Genomic DNA, 7052 nt, shown 5'->3' with positions numbered 1-7052 from the left:
CAGTGTATGATGAGTTATGATACGGACCTGTCAACCTGTCAGACATCTTGGCGTCGTTCCTATCAAGCTACTGAATTTATAGGTAAGGGCCCCACACTAGATGTTGTTCCAGTTTGTCTTTATGACACATGAACACGATGCCTCAACTAAAGGTTTTTTACATTCCTGAAGATGCATGTAACACAAAGAAAACATCTAATATCAAGAAGGATGTATGTGCAGAGTTTGTTTTCACATTCATCTGCAGAAGGAGGAAAGTTTCTCTGAGTTCACCTTAAATCTCAGTTTAACACGTGAACCTACAAGCAGGATTTGTGACATCACAACCAGTTTGGAGCCAATCGTGGTCCAGTATGCAACTTATACAAGTGTGATGTGGAAACTTGAAACACTGAGAATGAACTTTACAGTGAAGGAGGAAACATCTGGCAGCATCCAGCAGGAAAACTTTAGAAACCAACAATATTTAGAGATTCACAGATTCTGCATTTTTAATGAGGGAGAAGGAGGAGATGCTGTTTTAAGAATTTTAAAAAAGGTTAACATTTAAATTTTAAATTGGTCTCAAATCATTAGTCAAAGCAGAATATTTCTTATGTCTTAAATATTTTAAGGGGATCTTTAAGTCTGTGTAAAGCAATAACAAATACTTGTTCTGAGTTTGTCACACCACAAAAGAAGTGTGTAATTAACCACCAGCCAAATTTGAATAATTAAAAAAGTCGCCAAGTATAAAGAATTAGGTTTAAAAATAAGGAGTATTCTCTGCTCTGAAATACTGGGGGAGTGTCTGCTGAAAGTTAACAACGCTCATACCAAACTCCCATATAAAAAAATATACAATTTAAAATAGGTCTTGTTTGTAGGTGTAAAGGAAGCAACATGAATCATATTTTAAAAAATAAAGTAATGTTAAGAGCCACTGTTTAATTCAGTACGTTTTGTAGGTAAATGTGGACTTGATTCAGTAAAAATGTAACTTAAATGACAAGCTAACATCACCGATCACCAGTATGTTAAATTGTCATTTTTTTCAATGGAGTTTGGTGTACCTAACGTTACTCACTCCTCTGCTGGAAAGTCCTTGACGGCTTTATTGTGGCCGTCACCTTTGGAGCAAAAGCCTCTCACGCCATTGCTTTTTGGTGAAGTGCTGCCCGGTAAAAGCTCTCCCTCTGGCCGGTGTCGGCTAGTTCTACGTCATGGATCCATCATTCCACGTCATCCTGAAAAATCCTGAACACAGAAATGGTGAAAAACAGTTTAACGCTCTTACTCCACAACTTTTCTAACATGTATAATGTGTTTAAGAAGAAATCTCTGATTTTCCTTACACAGACTTAAATAAAAAATCATCAATAACATTTCATTTGTCTTCCTCAAGAAAGTCCTCTAAATTAAATTGCAAATACAAGCAGATAAGTAGTTTGACCATGTGAGCATTTTCTAATCTGGCGTCTCTATTATCAGTAATCTGCAGGACGACATCATCTGTCTGTGCTTTCCTAAACCGTCACACATCACTGTTAAACAATAATGTTTTATGATGCGACAACGTTGAGCGCCTGTCCCTTGTCAAGGTGTATTTTATGTTTGGTTTTTTTTGTGAAGGCTTGCTCATGGCTCTTTTCAAGAAGAGCATTTAATAGTTAATAATAATTAAACTATAAATAAAATGACCTGGCTGCTGTCAGTCAGTGTACGTCACATGATGATCTTTCACCTGAGGTCATCCGTGACGTTTTGCTGCCAGCTGGGACGCCGCAGACAGATGCTCAGCGGGACTGATAACATAATTATCAGGATTTCATTTCACTCTAAAAAGGGGTAACTTCAACTGGGGTTTGCAGTGATATAATGTGCGTGTTGTTTGGTGTATTTTACAAGACAAAGTGAGCGTGCACATTTGTGTTTTTATAGCACAAGCAGCCGTTAGCCACCAGCTAACGACACAGCTGTGCTGCTCGGCGAAACAAATATGAGCACTGCAGGCTTTGTTCCTGTATATCTTAGTTACTTTCTTTTGTCACAGGTGAATGTGTTTCTGTCTTCTGTATTTGTATAATTTTACTTTTAAGTAGTGTTAATGCTAGCCGGCGGCTAATTTAGTTCATCCCACTTGATGGCACAAACTATTACTTGTATTTTCCAACCTGTTGGCACTCAGACGCAGGTGACTCTGTAGTTTCACTTCAACTAAATTGTATATATCTGTTCAATTTAAACATTTGATAAGTTTTCTGCCTTGCGGACAATCACACAAATAGTCAAACAAACTGAGTGTAAACATGAATACATTATTTCAATATTGATCACTTATTTATGTGATTATAGCACTAGAAATAAATAATTATGGACAGATTCTGGATCAGCATTATGGAGCAAACTTTTGGCCTTAATAGATTTCTAGAAAAGGTATGAAATGTCACTGTGTGTGTTTATCTGTGTCATATTTTCATTTATTAATCATGATATTTCACTTTGCAGAGCAGAGATGCCTCGTTAAGAGAGGCTGCTAAAGTTACAAAGTGCACAACAGGTAAGAATAACACATGTACCAGTTGTTTACGTTGCAAAAGTATTCAACTATAGACAACAACAACAATAATAAACACTACAGTGTATTGCAATGCATTAATTCTTTAACATTTTCTATCATCACTTAGGGTGGATTTACTATTGATTAGGTACGAGGATGCTGCAATAGCAAATCGTGCCTCGTTCCCAGATGGACAGCGAGTGGAAAGCGACAGATCAGATGAAGAGATGGAGACACAGCGAGGAGAAGAAGAGGAAAACACTGAACCACAGCCAACAGAGAGTGTGCAGGGAACAGCGAGCCAGGAGAAGGAGACCAAAGCCAGAGAGCGGCCGTTCTCAATCCTGATCCTGCACCATGTCCTACAATTCAATATAAAGTATGATGAGCAACAGCAACAGCAACACATCCCATTTCCACACACCTTATCCATTCATCTCCCCTTTTGTCTCAGTTTGCAAGCCCTCATCAGGTAAAATATAGGCCTCTTTTGCTGGTGATACTCAACACACTGTGAAGCAATTATAATGTGGTAGAAATGCATCTCTACAGATATATTGTTGTTAGTACCATGGCTGACCTGCATAACAGCTGCAGTTCATATTGCTGTAAGAAGTGGTGGAGGTAATTAAAAAGGGGAGGTAGATAAAAACACCGAGAGGAAGCTGTTCGCTGCACGGTTTGATGCGTCATCATATTCACTTTATGGATTTTATTGCCCTTGTTTTTGTTTTGTTAAATTGTTTAAACTTTTTTGTTGTTGTTAGAGATGTACACAGATAAATGAATGTTTGGATTGCTGCTTGTTTTAGTCACCCTAGCATCTGCTGTTATAATGACAGGCAATAATTGCAAATATCATTTTCATGATGGGGGCTACGCCGGCAGGAATATTGGAGATGCTATACGCTGACAGTAGAGATGAGACAGCTGAGCGCGATTCTGCACTGCTGAATAAAACTGCTGTGATTTTAAATTGCCTCTAAAATTAAGTCTCATCTGTTAACTAAAAGAACACGTTGCTGCCAACAGAAAACACACACACACACACACATATAATAGAGAGCAGACCATAGTCCCCCTCTGATTTCATCAGGTGGGGGACAATGATATAATATGTTGTGGTTATGATTCAACAGGTTTTGCTGTAAATTATATTGGTGTCTGTCTCTACACGGGCCTGTTACGACCTGTCGTGTTGTTTTTCTTGGGAGGACAGGCTCCACTTTTCTGTTAAAGATGGCGCTCTTGGTTCTCCATATTTATGAACTCATGTGGGGGATAAACAGTATTCTTCCAAAACATTTCCCTCCTTTGTTGCTCTGATTATAGATGCGAAAACTGCCTAAATGGTACAGAAAGTTGCTCACAACCTGCTTAAAGCAATTTTTACCCACCCAATTAAATAAAAAAGTAGCCAGAAATCTGGCATTACTAGCAGTGAGTGTAAGGACAGTGATAGAGAGTGATACGTTTGATAAAACGCTGTATAATTTACATCTTTGGGGACTGCTGTTGCCTGTTTGCCATGCTAGCTTTTGCAGTTTTTGTGTACAACTATACCCATGCTATTTCCTGCCTTGTCTGTTTTTTTTGCCACACAATGCTGGTAAATTTTACCCGACGAAACGAGGTCTGACTGCAGCTTCAGACGGGATGGAGGCTGGTCCATAGAGGCAGAGAGGCAAGGGGGAGATCAAAATATAAAAATGAATATTTGGTTGAAATAAGCCGTTACCAAATCTCAGTATCATTTATAAATTATTTTTCTCTCTTCTTTGGAAAAAATCCATTATTGAAATTCTGATTAAAATGCTTCAACAGTGGTGGTGGGGGGCAGAGGAGGACAGGCTCCTGCTGTCCTCCTCAGGTCGGATCCATGGATGTATTATAAGAGCTGGATACCGGACTAAAAATGGAGCCTATTCAGTCCTATAGGAATTGCTCGCCTGGCGCATACGCACAAAAAGCTTTTGGTTTCTAGCTTTCGGGTTAACTTCCGGGAAAAATTGGCTGCAAGGCAGAGCGGCAGAGCTGTATCCAGCTCTTATTATACATCCGTGGTCGGATCTCCTACATCAATTTAATGTACTTAATTTTTTTCATGCAAATCTATGATTGGCCAAGACACGTAAAATGGCGCTCCAAGGGAGGACGTCCTCCCTAACCAATCAACAACCAGAATGCAATATTAACATCACGTTGGTCCAATGATAGTTTCCAGTTTTCATCTTCAGTTCTCTACCACTGATGTGACGAACTGGTAAGAGAAGAAGAGTGGTGAGATATAGATAAATTGATAGAGTAGCATATTAGAAAATAAATTATAACGTTCAAGTAATGAACTATATTTTGAAACACATCAGTAAAACATTTTATCTTATTTAGGCCCTTTCAACAACCAAATTTCCTTTTTTCAGATTTAGCAGTTACGTTTCACTTCTTTTATCGAGCAGTAGATAGCTGCTTCCATTAGCCAACAGTTAGCTTGTTGTAGCAGCCCTGAAGTTCTGTTGTTAAGCTAACGGGAGAATGGATCTGGACTGTGCAGCGCAGCAGCGGCAGCAGGACGCCGCCGATGAGCAGCTGGAGAGCTTTGCTCTGCTGATGCAGCCTCGGGCAGCACTGCCTCAGCTATCCGGGCTGAACCCTCAGCGGGATGACGGTGACGTGCTGCTGCTCTGAAGTGAACTCCTCTCAACAACAATAGAAAGTTAACAACATAATTTAAATGAAACAAAGAGGAGAGTTAGCTTCTAGTCTGTTAACTAACAAACAAGATGACCAATAGCCACAAATGGATGTTATGACATGAATACTTCATCTCCATGATAGAAAGAAGAAGACGTCAGATAACGTGAGTCAGATACAGCTTCTCTCTCTCTGTCTCTTTGGTCGCTAATTTCATCTCTGATGGTTAAATGTCTCTGTGTGGCTGTTGTGTGAATTTATCTCCTTAACAAGAATGCAGCAGAGATCATATAGTGTGTTGTGGGTAGTTTGCTTGTTGAAGTTACAGTGAGATGTCTGGACTCACTCGTTCATTTGGAATTGATCTTGTTTTTAATTGAGTGGTTGTTCAGTCACCTGTTGATGTTGTGTGATTAGTGAATGAGTGTGCAGGAGGTCTGGCTGTTTGTTGTGACAATTTCTTCAGTTCGTTTTGAAGCTGAGTCTATATTGATTAATAAGCTTAAAGTAACTAGAATAACAAGAGTTAACATGTCAGCTTTGTAGATTATATTTTGAATGTGATGCACATAATTAAGAGTGTGTAGGTCATGTATTTGATACATGCATTAATACTTTCTGATGTGAACCCACACTTTTAGATCTGTGAATATTTTTAGTGTTCAGTCTTTCTAGTATTCAGCACTGATCTGTTCCTGTATCACATTATAAGCTTTGTGGTACTTTATATATTTCTGTATACTAAGAAAATACACAGGAAACACCTGTAAATCATGTGATATGTTGTCTGTTTTTGATGAGAACATAAATCCGTTGTCACAATAAAACAAACTATAAAATTAAAGAAGCAGCCTTTTCACCATTCAGGGGTTTATGTTTTTGAAAGCAAATTGTTTTATTGGCATATAAAATTGCCAACGATGTAGTATGATGCAATTTGTTGGTTTTCCTCCTGTCCTCCCCAGTTTTTTGAGTCACCAGCCACCACTGGTGTGGAACCAGACAAATGAAACCAGACACAAAGGAAATAAGTTTGTAGGAGCTTACAGCTGCCTGTATGAAAATACTCAGATATGAGCAGAAACAGAGGAGAGATAAGAAGTTAGGCCACCTCCGGCGTCATGGCAACAATAATCACCACAGAGTTAGAGATATAAAATGTAACTATTCTTCATTAAAATGCTAGACCTATGTTATATATTTTGTTCAGTTGTGTACTTGTTTCCAACAATTTTCAAAGGTACCCCTCTACTAAAGAGTATACACACACAAGATGCATGTGTCGGCCTTGTCTGCCACAATGGTGTCTACCAAAGAGTACATGTGTGCAAAATGATATGCTGACGTTGTGGTTGTCCATCAGAAAAAGTCATAAATTGACTTTTATTCAGTTTAAGCGACATTTTTACAATAAACTTAGATCTTGGTTGTTTTTAACTATCTCATATAAACAAGCTGAGCAAACGTTAGCAACAGACATCTACTGCTTTATTTAGTGTTTTTACTGGTTTTAATAACCAGTGTCTGTTTGTTCTGGAGAGGAAGGGATGTCTGTGGATAATTTGGCTCCCGGTAAAAATCTCCTGAGCGATGAACACTGAAGGAATCCTAACCAGAAAAAGCTGATTGTTTAACAATGAAGACACCAACTCCTATGATCTCATGCTACTTCACAGCGTTGCCAAACTCCATCTTTTGACATTGTTTTGACTGAGAGACCCAGAGTGGCAGAAATTACATATTGTGTGTTTAAGGCAAGCAGCAACCTCCGGGGCTGAAAAATGGAGCCAATGCGGAAGTGCCAAAAACTGCAGTTCCTTGA

The 7052-nt window shown here is 38.8% G+C and overlaps 1 long non-coding RNA gene across 3 annotated transcripts; it reads left to right on the top strand.

The window, feature by feature from the left end:
* The first annotated feature begins 924 nt into the window (after nucleotides 1-924).
* Nucleotides 925-3514, top strand: LOC121885855. Of its 3 annotated transcripts, none has more exons than XR_006092622.1 (3): nucleotides 925-1251; nucleotides 2488-2539; nucleotides 2667-3514. It is a non-coding gene; the product is annotated as an uncharacterized LOC121885855 (long non-coding RNA). The 3 variants fall into 3 exon arrangements; XR_006092623.1 differs by lacking the exon at nucleotides 925-1251 and adding an exon at nucleotides 1737-1859; XR_006092621.1 differs by lacking the exon at nucleotides 925-1251 and adding an exon at nucleotides 1737-2032.
* Nucleotides 3515-7052: the final 3538 nt, after the last annotated feature.

The sequence above is a fragment of the Thunnus maccoyii genome, chromosome 19 (assembly GCF_910596095.1).
Source record: "Thunnus maccoyii chromosome 19, fThuMac1.1, whole genome shotgun sequence".
Classification (NCBI taxonomy): Eukaryota; Metazoa; Chordata; class Actinopteri; order Scombriformes; family Scombridae; genus Thunnus; species Thunnus maccoyii.
The sequence above is the reverse complement of the archived record's forward strand: the minus strand, read 5'-3'. Positions and strand labels throughout refer to the sequence as shown.